The following is a 20,931-nucleotide window of genomic DNA, read 5'->3' as shown; positions in this document are numbered from 1 at the left end:
ATTGCATTCCATTCCATTCCATTCCATTCCATTCCATTCCATACCACTCGGGTTGATTACATAACCTGCCATTCCATTCCATTCCATTCCATTCCATTCCACTTCATTCCATTCCATTCCTTGCGGGTTGATTTCATTTCATTCCATTCAATTCCATTCCATTCCATTCTTTTCCTTTCGGGTTGATTCCATTCCATTCCATTCCATTCCATTCCATTCCATTTCATTCCATTCCATTCCATTTCATTCCATTCCATTCCATTCGAGTTGATTCCATTGCATTCCATTCCATTCCATTCCATTCCATTCCATTCCATTCCATTCCATTCCATACCACTCGGGTTGATTCAATAACCTGCCATTCCATTCCATTCCATTCCATTCCGTTCCATTCCATTCCATTCCATTCCATTCCATTCCATTCCATTGCATTCGTGTTGATTTCATTCCATTCCATTCCATTCCATTTCATTCCATTCCATTGCATTCGACTTGATTCCATTGCATTCCATTCCATTCCATTCCATTCCACTCCATACCACTCGGGTTGATTACATAACCTGCCATTCCATTCCATTCCATTCCATTCCATTCCATTCCACTTCATTCCATTCCATTCCTTTCGGGTTGATTTCATTCCATTCCATTCCATTCCATTCCATTCGGGTTGATTGCATTCCATTCCATTCCATTCCACTCCATTCCATTCCGGTTGATCCATTCCATTCCATTCCATTCCATTCCATTCCGGTTGATTCCATTCCATTCCATTCCATTCCATTCCATTCCATTCTTTTCCTTTCGGGGTGATTCCATTCCATTCCATTCCATTCCATTCCATTCCATTTCATTCCATTCCATTCCATTCGAGTTGATGCCATTGCATTCCATTCCATTCCATTCCATTCCATTCCATACCACTCGGGTTGATTCCATATCCTGCTATTTCATTCCATTCCATTCTATTCCATTCCATTCCATTCCATTCCATTCCATTCCTTTCGTGTTGATTTCATTCCATTCCATTGCATTCCATTCCATTTCATTCCATTCGGGTTGATTGCATTCCATTCCATTCCATTCCATTCCAATCCATTCGATTCCATTCCATTCCATTCCAGTTGATTCCATTCCATTCCATTTCATTCCATTGCATTCCATTCGGTTTTATTCCATTCCATTCCATTCCATTCGTGCTGATTGCATTCCATTCCATTCCATTCCATTCCATTCCATTCGGGTTGATTCTGTTCCATTCCATTCCATTCCATTCCATTACATTACATTCCAGTTGATTCCATTCCATTCCATTCCTTTCCATTACATTCGGTTTGATTCCATTCCATTCCATTCCATTCCATTTCATTCCATTCTTTTTCTTTCAGGTTGATTCCATTCCATTCCATTCCATTCCATTCTTTTCCATTCCATTCCATTCGGGTTTATTCCATTCCATTCCATTCCATTCCATTCCATTCCATTCCATTTGGGTTGATTTCATTCCATTCCATTCCATTCCATTCGTGTTGATTCCATTCCATTCCATTCCATTCGGGTTGATTCCATTCCATTCCATTCCATTCCATTCCATTCCATTCCGATTGATTCCATTCCATTCCATTCCATTCCATTCCATACCATTCGGGTTGATTCCATTCTATGCCATTCCATTCCATTCCATTCCATTCCATTCCATTCCGGTTGATTCTATTCCATACCATTCCATTCCATTCCAATCCATTCAATTCCATTCCATTCGGGTTGATTCCGTTCCATTCCAATCCATTCCGTTCCATTCCATTCCATTAAATTCCATTGCATTCAGGTTGATTCCATTCTATTCCACTCCATTCCATTCTGTTCTGTTTGATTCTATTCCATTCCATTGCATTCCATTCCATTTAACTCCATTCCGGTTGATTCCATTCCGTTCCATTTCATTCCATTCCATTCCATTCGGGTTGATTCCATTGCAGTCCATTCCATTCCATTCGATTCCATTCCAGTTGATTCCATTCCATTCCATTCCGGTTGATTCGATTCCATTCCATTCCGGTTGATTCCTTTACATTCCATTCCAATCCAATCGATTCCATTTCATTCCTTTCCATTCCAGTGGATTCCATTCCATTCCATTCCATTCCATTCCATTCCATTCGGGTTGATTCCATTCCGTTCCTTTCCTTTCCATTCCATTCCAATCTATTCCATTCCATTCCATTCCATTCCATTCCATTCCATTCGGGTTGATTCCATTCCGTTCCTTTCCATTCCATTCCATTCCAATCTATTCCATTCCATTCCATTCCATTGCATTCGCCTTGATTCCATTCCATTCCATTCCATTCGTTTCCATTCCATTCGGGTTGATTCTATTCCATTCCATTCCATTCCAATCCATTCCATTCCATTTCATTTGGGTTGATTCCATTCCATTCCATTCCATTCCATTGCATTCCATTCCGATTGATTCCATTCCATTCCATTCCATTCCATTCCTTTCGGGTTGATTCCATTCCATTCCACTCCATTCCATTCCATTCCATTCCATTGCACTCCATTCCATTCCATTCCATTCCATTCCATTCCATTCCATTTCATTCCATTCCATTCCATTCCATTCCATTCCATTCCATTCCATTCCATTCCATTTCATTCCATTCCATTCCATTCGACTTGATTCCATTGCATTCCATTCCATTCCATTCCACTCCATTCCATACCACTCTGGTTGATTACATAACCTGCCATTCCATTCCATTCCATTCCATTCCATTCCACTTCATTCCATTCCATTCCTTTCGGGTTGATTTCATTCCATTCCTTTCCATTCCATTCCATTCCATTCCATTCCATTCCATTCGGGTTGATTGCATTCCATTCCATTCCATTCCACTCCATTCCATTCCGGTTGATTCCATTCCATTCCATTCCATTCCATTCCATTCCATTCCATTCCATTCCATTCCATTCGGGTTGATTCCATTCCATTCCATTCCATTCTTTTCCTTTTGGGTTGATTCCATTCCATTCCATTCCATTTCATTTCATTCCATTCCATTCCATTCGAGTTGATTCCATTGCATTCCATTCCATTCCATTCCATTCCATTCCATTCCATTCCATTCCATACCACTCGGGTTGATTCCACAACCTGCCATTCCATTCCATTCCATTCCATTCCATTCCATTCCATTCCTGTCGTGTTGATTTCATTCCATTCCATTGCATTCCATTCCATTCCATTCCATTAGGGTTGATTGCATTCCATTCCATTCCATTCCATTCCAATCCATTCGATTCCATTCCATTCCATTCCAGTTGATTCCATTCCATTCCATTTCATTCCATTGCATTCCATTCGGTTTTATTCCATTCCATTCCATTCCATTCGTGTTGATTGCATTGCATTCCATTCCATTCCATTCCATTCGGGTTGATTCTGTTCCATTCCATTCCATTCCATTCCATTCCATTACATTACATTACATTCCAGTTGATTCCATTCCATTCCATTCCATTCCATTCCATTACATTCGGTTTGATTCCATTCCATTCCATTCCATTCCATTCCATTCCATTCTTTTTCTTTCAGGTTGATTCCATTCCATTCCATTCCATTCCATTCCATTCCTTTCCATTCCTTTCCATTCCATTCCATTCGGGTTTATTCCATTCCATTCCATTCCATTCCATTCCATTCCATTCCATTCCATTCCATTCCATTTGTGTTGATTCCATTCCATTCCATTCCATTCCATTCGTGTTGATTCCATTCCATTCCATTCCATTCGGGTTGATTCCATTCCATTCCATTCCATTCCATTCCATTCCATTCCGATTGATTCCATTCCATTCCATTCCATTCCATTCCATTCCATTCCATACCATTCGGGTTGATTCCATTCTATGCCATTCCATTCCATTCCATTCCATTCCATTCCATTCCATTCCATTCCGGTTGATACTATTCCATACCATTCCATTCCATTCCAATCCATTCAATTCCATTCCACTCGGGTTGATTCCGTTCCATTCCAATCCATTCAGTTCCATTCCATTCCATTACATTCCATTGCATTCAGGTTGATTCCATTCTATTCCACTCCATTCCATTCTGTTCTGTTTGATTCTATTCCATTCCATTGCATTCCATTCCATTTAACTCCATTCCGGTTGATTCCATTCCATTCCATTCCATTCCATTCGGGTTGATTCCATTTCATTCCATTCCATTCCATTCCATTCCATTCTTTTCCTTTCGGGTTGATTCCATTCCATTCCATTCCATTCCATTCCATTCCATTCCATTGCATTCCACTTCATTCCATTCCATTCCATTCGACTTGATTCCATTGCATTCCATTCCATTCCATTCCACTCCATTCCATACCACTCTGGTTGATTACATAACCTGCCATTCCATTCCATTCCATTCCAATCAATTCCATTCCACTTCATTCCATTCCATTCCTTTCGGGTTGATTTCATTCCATTCCATTCCATTTCATTCCATTCCATTCCCTTCCATTCGGGTTGATTGCATTCCATTCCATTCCATTCCACTCCATTCCATTCCGGTTGATTCCATTCCATTCCATTCCATTCCATTCCATTCGGGTTGATTCCATTCCATTCCATTCCATTCCATTCCATTCCATTCCATTCCATTCCATTCCATTCTTTTCCTTTCGGGTTTATTCCATTCCATTCCATTCCATTTCATTCCATTCCATTCCTTTCGAGTTGATTCCATTCCATTCCATTCCATTCCATTCCATTCCATTCCATTCCATACCATTCGGGTTGACTCCATTCTATGCCATTCCATTCCATTCCATTCCATTCCATTCCATTCCATTCCATTCCATTCCATTCCATTCGGGTTTATTCCATTCCATTCCATTACATTTCATTCGATTACGTACCACTAGGGTTGATTCCATAACATGCCATTCCATTCCATTCCATTCCATTCCATTCCATTCCATTCCATTCCATAACATTACATTCCATTCCATTTCATTCCATTCCATTCTTTTCGAGTTGATTTCATTCCATTCCATTCCATTCCATTCCATTCCATTCCATTCCATTCCATTCCATTCGGGTTGATTGCATTGCATTCCATTCCATTCCATTCCATTCGGGTTGATTCTGTTCCATTAAATTCCATTCCATTCCATTCCATTACATTACATTCCAGTTGATTCCATTCCATTCCATTCCATTCCATTCCATTCGGGTTGATTGCTTTCCATTCCATTCCATTCCATTCCATTCCATTCGGGTTGATTCCATTCCATTCCATTCCATTCCATTCTTTTCCTTTCGGGTTGATTCCATTCGATTCCATTCCATTCCATTCCATTCCATTCCATTCCATTCCATTCCATTCCATTCGGGTTTATTCCATTCCATTCCATTACATTTCATTCGATTACATACCACTAGGGTTGATTCCATAACATGCCATTCCATTCCATTCCATTCCATTCCATAACATTACATTCCATTCCATTTCATTCCATTCCATTCTTTTCGAGTTGATTTCATTCCATTCCATTCCATTCCATTCCATTCCATTCCATTCCATTCCATTCGGGTTGATTGCATTGCATTCCATTCCATTCCATTCCATTCGGGTTGATTCTGTTCCATTAAATTCCATTCCATTCCATTCCATTACATTACATTCCAGTTGATTCCATTCCATTCCATTCCATTCCATTCCATTCGGGTTGATTGCTTTCCATTCCATTCCATTCCATTCCATTCCATTCGGGTTGATTCCATTCCATTCCATTCCATTCCATTCTTTTCCTTTCGGGTTGATTCCATTCGATTCCATTCCATTCCATTCCATTCCATTCCATTCCATTCCATTTCATTCCATTCCATTCCATTCGACTTGATTCCATTGCATTCCATTCCATTCCATTCCATTCCATTCCATTCCATACCACTCGGGTTGATTACATAACCTGCCATTCCATTCCATTCCATTCCATTCCATTCCACTTCATTCCATTCCATTCCTTGCGGGTTGATTTCATTTCATTCCATTCAATTCCATTCCATTCCATTCTTTTCCTTTCGGGTTGATTCCATTCCATTCCATTCCATTCCATTCCATTCCATTTCATTCCATTCCATTCCATTTCATTCCATTCCATTCCATTCGAGTTGATTCCATTGCATTCCATTCCATACCATTCCATTCCATTCCATTCCATTCCATTCCATTCCATTCCATTCCATTCCATTCCATACCACTCGGGTTGATTCAATAACCTGCCATTCCATTCCATTCCATTCCATTCCGTTCCATTCCATTCCATTCCATTCCATTCCATTCCATTCCATTGCATTCGTGTTGATTTCATTCCATTCCATTCCATTCCATTTCATTCCATTCCATTGCATTCGACTTGATTCCATTGCATTCCATTCCATTCCATTCCATTCCACTCCATACCACTCGGGTTGATTACATAACCTGCCATTCCATTCCATTCCATTCCATTCCATTCCATTCCACTTCATTCCATTCCATTCCTTTCGGGTTGATTTCATTCCATTCCATTCCATTCCATTCCATTCGGGTTGATTGCATTCCATTCCATTCCATTCCACTCCATTCCATTCCGGTTGATCCATTCCATTCCATTCCATTCCATTCCATTCCGGTTGATTCCATTCCATTCCATTCCATTCCATTCCATTCCATTCTTTTCCTTTCGGGGTGATTCCATTCCATTCCATTCCATTCCATTCCATTCCATTTCATTCCATTCCATTCCATTCGAGTTGATGCCATTGCATTCCATTCCATTCCATTCCATTCCATTCCATACCACTCGGGTTGATTCCATATCCTGCTATTTCATTCCATTCCATTCTATTCCATTCCATTCCATTCCATTCCATTCCATTACTTTCGTGTTGATTTCATTCCATTCCATTGCATTCCATTCCATTTCATTCCATTCGGGTTGATTGCATTCCATTCCATTCCATTCCATTCCAATCCATTCGATTCCATTCCATTCCATTCCAGTTGATTCCATTCCATTCCATTTCATTCCATTGCATTCCATTCGGTTTTATTCCATTCCATTCCATTCCATTCGTGCTGATTGCATTCCATTCCATTCCATTCCATTCCATTCCATTCGGGTTGATTCTGTTCCATTCCATTCCATTCCATTCCATTACATTACATTCCAGTTGATTCCATTCCATTCCATTCCTTTCCATTACATTCGGTTTGATTCCATTCCATTCCATTCCATTCCATTTCATTCCATTCTTTTTCTTTCAGGTTGATTCCATTCCATTCCATTCCATTCCATTCTTTTCCATTCCATTCCATTCGGGTTTATTCCATTCCATTCCATTCCATTCCATTCCATTCCATTCCATTTGGGTTGATTTCATTCCATTCCATTCCATTCCATTCGTGTTGATTCCATTCCATTCCATTCCATTCGGGTTGATTCCATTCCATTCCATTCCATTCCATTCCATTCCATTCCGATTGATTCCATTCCATTCCATTCCATTCCATTCCATACCATTCGGGTTGATTCCATTCTATGCCATTCCATTCCATTCCATTCCATTCCATTCCATTCCGGTTGATTCTATTCCATACCATTCCATTCCATTCCAATCCATTCAATTCCATTCCATTCGGGTTGATTCCGTTCCATTTCAATCCATTCCGTTCCATTCCATTCCATTAAATTCCATTGCATTCAGGTTGATTCCATTCTATTCCACTCCATTCCATTCTGTTCTGATTGATTCTATTCCATTCCATTGCATTCCATTCCATTTAACTCCATTCCGGTTGATTCCATTCCGTTCCATTTCATTCCATTCCATTCCATTCGGGTTGATTCCATTGCAGTCCATTCCATTCCATTCGATTCCATTCCAGTTGATTCCATTCCATTCCATTCCGGTTGATTCGATTCCATTCCATTCCGGTTGATTCCTTTACATTCCATTCCAATCCAATCGATTCCATTTCATTCCTTTCCATTCCAGTGGATTCCATTCCATTCCATTCCATTCCATTCCATTCCATTCGGGTTGATTCCATTCCGTTCCTTTCCTTTCCATTCCATTCCAATCTATTCCATTCCATTCCATTCCATTCCATTCCATTCCATTCGGGTTGATTCCATTCCGTTCCTTTCCATTCCATTCCATTCCAATCTATTCCATTCCATTCCATTCCATTGCATTCGCCTTGATTCCATTCCATTCCATTCCATTCGTTTCCATTCCATTCGGGTTGATTCTATTCCATTCCATTCCATTCCAATCCATTCCATTCCATTTCATTTGGGTTGATTCCATTCCATTCCATTCCATTCCATTGCATTCCATTCCGATTGAATCCATTCCATTCCATTCCATTCCATTCCTTTCGGGTTGATTCCATTCCATTCCACTCCATTCCATTCCATTCCATTCCATTGCACTCCATTCCATTCCATTCCATTCCATTCCATTCCATTTCATTCCATTCCATTCCATTCGACTTGATTCCATTGCATTCCATTCCATTCCATTCCACTCCATTCCATACCACTCTGGTTGATTACATAACCTGCCATTCCATTCCATTCCATTCCATTCCATTCCACTTCATTCCATTCCATTCCTTTCGGGTTGATTTCATTCCATTCCTTTCCATTCCATTCCATTCCATTCCATTCCATTCCATTCGGGTTGATTGCATTCCATTCCATTCCATTCCACTCCATTCCATTCCGGTTGATTCCATTCCATTCCATTCCATTCCATTCCATTCCATTCCATTCCATTCCATTCGGGTTGATTCCATTCCATTCCATTCCATTCTTTTCCTTTTGGGTTGATTCCATTCCATTCCATTCCATTTCATTTCATTCCATTCCATTCCATTCGAGTTGATTCCATTGCATTCCATTCCATTCCATTCCATTCCATTCCATTCCATTCCATTCCATACCACTCGGGTTGATTCCACAACCTGCCATTCCATTCCATTCCATTCCATTCCATTCCATTCCATTCCTGTCGTGTTGATTTCATTCCATTCCATTGCATTCCATTCCATTCCATTCCATTCGGGTTGATTGCATTCCATTCCATTCCATTCCATTCCAATCCATTCGATTCCATTCCATTCCATTCCAGTTGATTCCATTCCATTCCATTTCATTCCATTGCATTCCATTCGGTTTTATTCCATTCCATTCCATTCCATTCGTGTTGATTGCATTGCATTCCATTCCATTCCATTCCATTCCATTCGGGTTGATTCTGTTCCATTCCATTCCATTCCATTCCATTCCATTCCATTACATTACATTACATTCCAGTTGATTCCATTCCATTCCATTCCATTCCATTCCATTACATTCGGTTTGATTCCATTCCATTCCATTCCATTCCATTCCATTCCATTCTTTTTCTTTCAGGTTGATTCCATTCCATTCCATTCCATTCCATTCCATTCCTTTCCATTCCTTTCCATTCCAATCCATTCGGGTTTATTCCATTCCATTCCATTCCATTCCATTCCATTCCATTCCATTCCATTCCATTCCATTTGTGTTGATTCCATTCCATTCCATTCCATTCCATTCGTGTTGATTCCATTCCATTCCATTCCATTCGGGTTGATTCCATTCCATTCCATTCCATTCCATTCCATTCCGATTGATTCCATTCCATTCCATTCCATTCCATTCCATTCCATACCATTCGGGTTGATTCCATTCTATGCCATTCCATTCCATTCCATTCCATTCCATTCCATTCCATTCCATTCCGGTTGATACTATTCCATACCATTCCATTCCATTCCAATCCATTCAATTCCATTCCACTCGGGTTGATTCCGTTCCATTCCAATCCATTCAGTTCCATTCCATTCCATTACATTCCATTGCATTCAGGTTGATTCCATTCTATTCCACTCCATTCCATTCTGTTCTGTTTGATTCTATTCCATTCCATTGCATTCCATTCCATTTAACTCCATTCCGGTTGATTCCATTCCGTTCCATTTCATTCCATTCCATTCCATTCGGGTTGATTCCATTGCAGTCCATTCCATTCCATTCCACTCCATTGCAGTTGATTCCATTCCATTCCATTCCGGTTGATTCCATTACATTCCATTCCAATCCAATCGATTCCATTTCATTCCATTCCATTCCAGTGGATTCCATTCCATTCCATTCCATTCGGGTTGATTCTATTCCGTTCCTATCCATTCCATTCCATTCCAATCTATTCCATTCCATTCTATTCCATTCCATTCCATTCGGGTTGATTCCATTCCGTTCCTTTCCATTCCATTCCATTCCAATCTATCCCATTCCATTCCATTCCATTGCATTCGCCTTGATTCCATTCCATTCCATTCCATTCGTTTCCATTCCATTCGTGTTGATTCTATTCCATTCCATTCCATTCCAATCCATTCCATTCCATTTCATTCGGGTTGATTCCATTCCATTCCATTCCATTCCATTGCATTCCATTCCGATTGATTCCATTCCATTCCATTCCATTCCATACCATTCGGGTTGATTCCATTCTATGCCATTCCATTCCATTCCATTCCATTGCATTCCATTCGGGTTGATTCCTTTCCATTCCATTCCATTCGCTTCCATTCCATTTCATTCCATTCCATTCCATTCGGGTTTATTCCATTCCATTCCATTCCATTCCATTCCAGTCCATTCCATACCACTCGGGTTGATTCCATAAACTGCCATTCCATTCCATTCCATTCCATTTCATTCCATTCCATTCCATTCCATTTCATTTCATTCCATTCCATTCCATTCGACTTGATTCCATTGCATTCCATTCCATTCCATTCCATTCCATACCACTCGGGTTGATTACATAACCTGCCATTCCATTCCATTCCATTCCATTCCATTCCATTTCATTCCATTCCATTCCTTTCGGGTTGGTTTCATTCCATTCCATTCCATTCCATTCCATTCCATTCGGGTTGATTGCTTTCCATTCCATTCCATTCCATTCCATTCCATTCGGGTTGATTCCATTCCATTCCATTCCATTCCATTCCATTCTTTTCCATTCGGGTTGATTCCATTTGATTCCATTCCATTCCATTCCATTCCATTCCATTCCATTCGATTCCATTCGACTTGATTCCATTGCATTCCATTCCATTCCATTCCATTCCATTCCATACCACTCGGGTTGATTACATAACCTGCCATTCCATTCCATTCCATTCCATTCCATTCCATTCCACTACATTCCATTCCATTCCTTTCGGGTTGATTTCATTCCATTCCATTCCATTCCATTCCATTCCATTCCATTCCATTCGGGTTGATTGCATTCCATTCCATTCCATTCCACTCCATTCCATTCCGGTTGATTCCATTCCATTCCATTCCATTCCATTCCATTCTTTTCCTTTCGGGTTGATTCCATTCCATTCCATTCCATTCCATTCCATTCCATTGCATTCCATTCCATTTCATTCCATTCCATTCCATTCGAGCTGATTCCATTGCATTCCATTCCATTCCATTCCATTCCATTAAATTCCATTCCATACCACTCGGGTTGATTCAATAACCTGCCATTCCATTCCATTCCATTCCATTCCGTTCCATTCCATTCCATTCCATTCCATTCCATTGCATTCGTGTTGATTTCATTCCATTCCATTCCATTCCATTTCATTCCATTCCATTCCATTCGACTTGATTCCATTGCATTCCATTCCATTCCATTGCATTTCATTCCATACCACTCTGGTTGATTACATAACCTGCCATTCCATTCCATTCCATTCCATTCCATTTCATTCCATTCCATTCCTTTCGGGTTGATTTCATTCCATTCCCTTCCATTCCATTCCATTCCATTCCATTCCATTCCATTCCGGTTGATTGCTTTCCATTCCATTCCATTCCATTCCATTCAATTCCGGTTGATTCCATTCCATTCCATTCCATTCCATTCCATTCCATTCCATTCGGGTTGATTCCATTTCATTCCATTCCATTCCATTCCTTTCTTTTCCTTTCGGGTTGATTACATTCCATTCCACTCCATTCCATTCCATTCCATTCCATTCCATTCCATTCCATTCCACTCCATTCCATTCCATTCCATTCCATTCCATTCCATTCCATTCCATTTCATTCCATTCCATTCCATTCGACTTGATTCCATTGCATTCCATTCCATTCCATTCCACTCCATTCCATACCACTCTGGTTGATTACATAACCTGCCATTCCATTCCATTCCATTCCATTCCATTCCATTCCACTTCATTCCATTCCATTCCTTTCGGGTTGATTTCATTCCCTTCCATTCCATTCCATTCCATTCCATTCCCTTCCATTCGGGTTGATTGCATTCCATTCCATTCCGTTCCACTCCATTCCATTCCGGTTGATTCCATTCCATTCCATTCCATTCCATTCGGGTTGATTCCATTCCATTCCATTCCATTCCATTCTTTTCCTTTCGGGTTTATTCCATTCCATTCCATTCCATTCCATTCCATTCCATTCCATTCCATTCCATTTCATTCCATTCCATTCCATTCGAGTTGATTCCATTGCATTCCATTCCATTCCATTCCATTCCATTCCATTCCATTCCATACCATTCGGGTTGACTCCATTCTATGCCATTCCATTCCATTCCATTCCATTCCATTCCATTCCATTCCATTCCATTCCATTCCACTCGGGTTTATTCCATTCCATTCCATTCCATTCCATTTCATTCCATTCCATTCCATTCCATTCCATTCCATTCCATTTCATTCCATTCCATTCCATTCGGGTTTATTCCATTCCATTCCATTCCATTTCATTCGATTACATACCACTCAGGTTGATTCCATAAGCTGCCATTCCATTCCATTCCATTCCATTCCATTCCATTCCATTCCATTCCATTTCATTCCATTCCATTCCTTTCGGGTTGGTTTCATTCCATTCCATTCCATTCCATTCCATTCCATTCCATTCCATTCCATTCCATTCGGGTTGATTGCTTTCCATTCCATTCCATTCCATTCCATTCGGGTTGATTCCATTCCATTCCATTCCATTCCATTCCATTCCATTCTTTTCCTTTCGGGTTGATTCCATTTGATTCCATTCCATTCCATTCCATTCCATTCCATTCCATTCCATTCCATTCCATTCCATTCGACTTGATTCCATTGCATTCCATTCCATTCCATTCCATTCCATTCCATACCACTCGGGTTGATTTCATAACCTGCCATTCCATTCCATTCCATTCCATTCCATTCCACTACATTCCATTCCATTCCTTTCGGGTTGATTTCATTCCATTCCATTCCATTCCATTCCATTCCATTCCATTCCATTCCATTCGGGTTGATTGCATTCCATTCCATTCCATTCCACTCCATTCCATTCCGGTTGATTCCATTCCATTCCATTCCATTCCATAACATTACATTCCATTCCATTTCATTCCATTCCATTCTTTTCGAGTTGATTTCATTCCATTCCATTCCATTCCATTCCATTCCATTCCATTCCATTCGGGTTGATTGCATTGCATTCCATTCCATTCCATTCCATTCGGGTTGATTCTGTTCCATTAAATTCCATTCCATTCCATTCCATTACATTACATTCCAGTTGATTCCATTCCATTCCATTCCATTCCATTCCATTCGGGTTGATTGCTTTCCATTCCATTCCATTCCATTCCATTCCATTCCATTCGGGTTGATTCCATTCCATTCCATTCCATTCCATTCCATTCCATTTCATTCCATTCCATTCCATTCGACTTGATTCCATTGCATTCCATTCCATTCCATTCCATTCCATTCCATTCCATTCCATACCACTCGGGTTGATTACATAACCTGCCATTCCATTCCATTCCATTCCATTCCATTCCATTCCACTTCATTCCATTCCATTCCTTTCGGGTTGATTTCATTTCATTCCATTCAATTCCATTCCATTCCATTCTTTTCCTTTCGGGTTGATTCCATTCCATTCCATTCCATTCCATTCCATTCCATTCCATTTCATTCCATTCCATTCGATTTCATTCCATTCCATTCCATTCGAGTTGATTCCATTGCATTCCATTCCATTCCATTCCATTCCATTCCATTCCATTCCATTCCATTCCATACCACTCGGGTTGATTCAATAACCTGCCATTCCATTCCATTCCATTCCATTCCGTTCCATTCCATTCCATTCCATTCCATTCCATTCCATTGCATTCGTGTTGATTTCATTCCATTCCATTCCATTCCATTTCATTCCATTCCATTGCATTCGACTTGATTCCATTCCATTCCATTCCATTCCATTCCATTCCACTCCATACCACTCGGGTTGATTACATAACCTGTCATTCCATTCCATTCCATTCCATTCCATTCCATTCCACTTCATTCCATTCCATTCCTTTCGGGTTGATTTCATTCCATTCCATTCCATTCCATTCCATTCGGGTTGATTGCATTCCATTCCATTCCATTCCACTCCATTCCATTCCGGTTGATCCATTCCATTCCATTCCATTCCATTCCATTCCGGTTGATTCCATTCCATTCCATTCCATTCCATTCCATTCTTTTCCTTTCGGGGTGATTCCATTCCATTCCATTCCATTCCATATCATTCCATTCCATTTCATTCCATTCCATTCCATTCGTGTTGATGCCATTGCATTCCATTCCATTCCATTCCATTCCATTCCATTCCATACCACTCGGGTTGATTCCATATCCTGCTATTTCATTCCATTCCATTCTATTCCATTCCATTCCATTCCATTCCATTCCATTCCTTTCGTGTTGATTTCATTCCATTCCATTGCATTCCATTCCATTTCATTCCATTCGGGTTGATTGCATTCCATTCCATTCCATTCCATTCCAATCCATTCGATTCCATTCCATTCCATTCCAGTTGATTCCATTCCATTCCATTTCATTCCATTGCATTCCATTCGGTTTTATTCCATTCCATTCCATTCCATTCGTGCTGATTGCATTCCATTCCATTCCATTCCATTCCATTCCATTCGGGTTGATTCTGTTCCATTCCATTCCATTACATTCCATTACATTACATTCCAGTTGATTCCATTCCATTCCATTCCTTTCCATTACATTCGGTTTGATTCCATTCCATTCCATTCCATTCCATTTCATTCCATTCTTTTTCTTTCAGGTTGATTCCATTCCATTCCATTCCATTCCATTCTTTTCCATTCCATTCCATTCGGGTTTATTCCATTCCATTCCATTCCATTCCATTCCATTCCATTTGGGTTGATTTCATTCCATTCCATTCCATTCCATTCGTGTTGATTCCATTTCATTCCATTCCATTCGGGTTGATTCCATTCCATTTCATTCCATTCCATTCCATTCCATTCCATTCCGATTGATTCCATTCCATTCCATTCCATTCCATTCCATACCATTCGGGTTGATTCCATTCTATGCCATTCCATTCCATTCCATTCCATTCCATTCCATTCCGGTTGATTCTATTCCATACCATTCCATTCCATTCCAATCCATTCAATTCCATTCCATTCGGGTTGATTCCGTTCCATTCCAATCCATTCCATTCCATTCCATTCCATTACATTCCATTGCATTCAGGTTGATTCCATTCTATTCCACTCCATTCCATTCTGTTCTGTTTGATTCTATTCCATTCCATTGCATTCCATTCCATTTAACTCCATTCCGGTTGATTCCATTCCGTTCCATTTCATTCCATTCCATTCCATTCGGGTTGATTCCATTGCAGTCCATTCCATTCCATTCCATTCCATTCCAGTTGATTCCATTCCATTCCATTCCGGTTGATTCCATTCCATTCCATTCCGGTTGATTCCAATACATTCCATTCCAATCCAATCGATTCCATTTCATTCCATTCCATTCCAGTGGATTCCATTCCATTCCATTCCATTCCATTCCATTCCATTCGGGTTGATTCCATTCCGTTCCTTTCCTTTCCATTCCATTCCAATCTATTCCATTCCATTCCATTCCATTCCATTCCATTCCATTCAGGTTGATTCCATTCCGTTCCTTTCCATTCCATTCCATTCCAATCTATTCCATTCCATTCCATTCCATTGCATTCGCCTTGATTCCATTCCATTCCATTCCATTCGTTTCCATTCCATTCGGGTTGATTCTATTCCATTCCATTCCATTCCAATCCATTGCATTCCATTTCATTTGGGTTGATTCCATTCCATTCCATTCCATTCCATTGCATTCCATTCCGATTGATTCCATTCCATTCCATTCCATTCCATTCCTTTCGGGTTGATTCCATTCCATTCCACTCCATTCCATTCCATTCCATTCCATTGCACTCCATTCCATTCCATTCCATTCCATTTCATTCCATTCCATTCCATTCGACTGGATTCCATTGCATTCCATTCCATTCCATTCCACTCCATTCCATACCACTCTGGTTGATTACATAACCTGCCATTCCATTCCATTCCATTCCATTCCATTCCACTTCATTCCATTCCATTCCTTTCGGGTTGATTTCATTCCATTCCTTTCCATTCCATTCCATTCCATTCCATTCCATTCGGGTTGATTGCATTCCATTCCATTCCATTCCACTCCATTCCATTCCGGTTGATTCCATTCCATTCCATTCCATTCCATTCCATTCCATTCCATTCCATTCCATTCGGGTTGATTCCATTCCATTCCATTCCATTCCATTCCATTCTTTTCCTTTTGGGTTGATTCCATTCCATTCCATTCCATTTCATTTCATTCCATTCCATTCCATTCGAGTTGATTCCATTGCATTCCATTCCATTCCATTCCATTCCATTCCATTCCATTCCATTCCATTCCATACCACTCGGGTTGATTCCACAACCTGCCATTCCATTCCATTCCATTCCATTCCATTCCATTCCATTCCATTCCTGTCGTGTTGATTTCATTCCATTCCATTGCATTCCATTCCATTCCATTCCATTCGGGTTGATTGCATTCCATTCCATTCCATTCCATTCCAATCCATTCGATTCCATTCCATTCCATTCCAGTTGATTCCATTCCATTCCATCTCATTCCATTGCATTCCATTCGGTTTTATTCCATTCCATTCCATTCCATTCGTGTTGATTGCATTGCATTCCATTCCATTCCATTCCATTCGGGTTGATTCTGTTCCATTCCATTCCATTCCATTCCATTCCATTACATTACATTCCAGTTGATTCCATTCCATTCCATTCCATTCCATTACATTCGGTTTGATTCCATTCCATTCCATTCCATTCCATTCCATTCCATTCTTTTTCTTTCAGGTTGATTCCATTCCATTCCATTCCATTCCATTCCATTCCTTTCCATTCCTTTCCATTCCATTCCATTCGGGTTTATTCCATTCCATTCCATTCCATTCCATTCCATTCCATTCCATTCCATTCCATTCCATTTGGGTTGATTCCATTCCATTCCATTCCATTCCATTCGTGTTGATTCCATTCCATTCCATTCCATTCGGGTTGATTCCATTCCATTCCATTCCATTCCATTCCATTCCGATTGATTCCATTCCATTCCATTCCATTCCATTCCATTCCATACCATTCGGGTTGATTCCATTCTATGCCATTCCATTCCATTCCATTCCATTCCATTCCATTCCATTCCATTCCATTCCGGTTGATACTATTCCATACCATTCCATTCCATTCCAATCCATTCAATTCCATTCCACTCGGGTGGATTCCGTTCCATTCCAATCCATTCAGTTCCATTCCATTCCATTACATTCCATTGCATTCAGGTTGATTCCATTCTATTCCACTCCATTCCATTCTGTTCTGTTTGATTCTATTCCATTCCATTGCATTCCATTCCATTTAACTCCATTCCGGTTGATTCCATTCCGTTCCATTTCATTCCATTCCATTCCATTCGGGTTGATTCCATTGCAGTCCATTCCATTCCATTCCATTCTATTGCAGTTGATTCCATTCCATTCCATTCCGGTTGATTCCATTACATTCCATTCCAATCCAATCGATTCCATTTCATTCCATTCCATTCCAGTGGATTCCATTCCATTCCATTCCATTCCATTCCATTCCATTCCATTCCATTCGGGTTGATTCTATTCCGTTCCTTTCCATTCCATTCCATTCCAATCTATTCCATTCCATTCTATTCCATTCCATTCCATTCGGGTTGATTCCATTCCGTTCCTTTCCATTCCATTCCATTCCAATCTATCCCATTCCATTCCATTCCATTGCATTCGCCTTGATTCCATTCCATTCCATTCCATTCGTTTCCATTCCATTCGTGTTGATTCTATTCCATTCCATTCCATTCCAATCCATTCCATTCCATTTCATTCGGGTTGATTCCATTCCATTCCATTCCATTCCATTGCATTACATTCCGATTGATTCCATTCCATTCCATTCCATTCCACACCATTCGGGTTGATTCCATTCTATGCCATTCCATTCCATTCCATTCCATTGCATTCCATTCGGGTTGATTCCTTTCCATTCCATTCCATTCGCTTCCATTCCATTTCATTCCATTCCATTCCATTCGGGTTTATTCCATTCCATTCCATTCCATTCCATTCCAGTCCATTCCATACCACTCGGGTTGATTCCATAACCTGCCATTCCATTCCATTCCATTCCATTTCATTCCATTCCATTCCATTCCATTCCATTTCATTCCATTCCATTCCATTCGACTTGATTCCATTGCATTCCATTCCATTCCATTCCATTCCATACCACTCGGGTTGATTACATAACCTGCCATTCCATTCCATTCCATTCCATTTCATTCCATTTCATTCCATTCCATTCCTTTCGGGTTGGTTTCATTCCATTCCATTCCATTCCATTCGGGTTGATTGCTTTCCATTCCATTCCATTCCATTCCATTCCATTCGGGTTGATTCCATTCCATTCCATTCCATTCTTTTCCATTCGGGTTGATTCCATTTGATTCCATTCCATTCCATTCCATTCCATTCCATTCCATTCCATTCGACTTGATTCCATTGCATTCCATTCCATTCCATTCCATTCCATTCCATACCACTCGGGTTGATTACATAACCTGCCATTCCATTCCATTCCATTCCATTCCATTCCATTCCACTACATTCCATTCCATTCCTTTCGGTTTGATTTCATTCCATTCCATTCCATTCCATTCCATTCCATTCGGGTTGATTGCATTCCATTCCATTCCATTCCACTCCATTCCATTCCGGTTGATTCCATTCCATTCCATTCCATTCCATTCCATTCTTTTCCTTTCGGGTTGATTCCATTCCATTCCATTCCATTCCATTCCATTCCATTGCATTCCATTCCATTTCATTCCATTCCATTCCATTCGAGCTGATTCCATTGCATTCCATTCCATTCCATTCCATTCCATTAAATTCCATTCCATACCACTCGGGTTGATTCAATAACCTGCCATTCCATTCCATTCCATTCCATTCCGTTCCATTCCATTCCATTCCATTCCATTGCATTCGTGTTGATTTCATTCCATTCCATTCCATTCCATTTCATTCCATTCCATTCCATTCGACTTGATTCCATTGCATTCCATTCCATTCCATTGCATTTCATTCCATACCACTCTGGTTGATTACATAACCTGCCATTCCATTCCATTCCATTCCATTCCATTTCATTCCATTCCATTCCTTTCGGGTTGATTTCATTCCATTCCCTTCCATTCCATTCCATTCCATTCCATTCCATTCCATTCCATTCCATTCCATTCCGGTTGATTGCTTTCCATTCCATTCCATTCCATTCCATTCCATTCCGGTTGATTCCATTCCATTCCATTCCATTCCATTCCATTCCATTCCATTCCATTCGGGTTGATTCCATTTCATTCCATTCCATTCCATTCCTTTCTTTTCCTTTCGGGTTGATTCCATTCCATTCCACTCCATTCCATTCCATTCCATTCCATTCCATTCCATTCCATTCCATTTCATTCCATTCCATTCCATTCGACTTGATTCCATTGCATTCCATTCCATTCCATTCCACTCCATTCCATACCACTCTGGTTGATTACATAACCTGCCATTCCATTCCATTCCATTCCATTCCATTCCATTCCATTCCATTCCACTTCATTCCATTCCATTCCTTTCGGGTTGATTTCATTCCCTTCCATTCCATTCCATTCCATTCCATTCCCTTCCATTCGGGTTGATTGCATTCCATTCCATTCCGTTCCACTCCATTCCATTCCGGTTGATTCCATTCCATTCCATTCCATTCCATTCGGGTTGATTCCATTCCATTCCATTACATTCCATTCTTTTCCTTTCGGGTTTATTCCATTCCATTCCATTCCATTCCATTCCATTCCATTCCATTCCATTCCATTTCATTCCATTCCATTCCATTCGAGTTGATTCCATTGCATTCCATTCCATTCCATTCCATTCCATTCCATTCCATTCCATTCCATTCCATACCATTCGGGTTGACTCCATTCTATGCCATTCCATTCCATTCCATTCCATTCCATTCCATTCCATTCCATTCCATTCCACTCGGGTTTATTCCATTCCATTCCATTCCATTCCATTTTATTCCATTCCATTCCATTCCATTCCATTCCATTCCATTTCATTCCATTCCATTCCATTCGGGTTTATTCCATTCCATTCCATTCCATTTCATTCGATTACATACCACTCAGGTTGATTCCATAAGCTGCCATTCCATTCCATTCCATTCCATTCCATTCCATTCCATTCCATTCCATTCCATTTCATTCCATTCCATTCCTTTCGGGTTGGTTTCATTCCATTC

The sequence above is a fragment of the Pan paniscus genome, chromosome 6 (assembly GCF_029289425.2).
Source record: "Pan paniscus chromosome 6, NHGRI_mPanPan1-v2.0_pri, whole genome shotgun sequence".
NCBI classification, from domain to species: domain Eukaryota; kingdom Metazoa; phylum Chordata; class Mammalia; order Primates; family Hominidae; genus Pan; species Pan paniscus.
The sequence above is the reverse complement of the archived record's forward strand: the minus strand, read 5'-3'. Positions refer to the sequence as shown.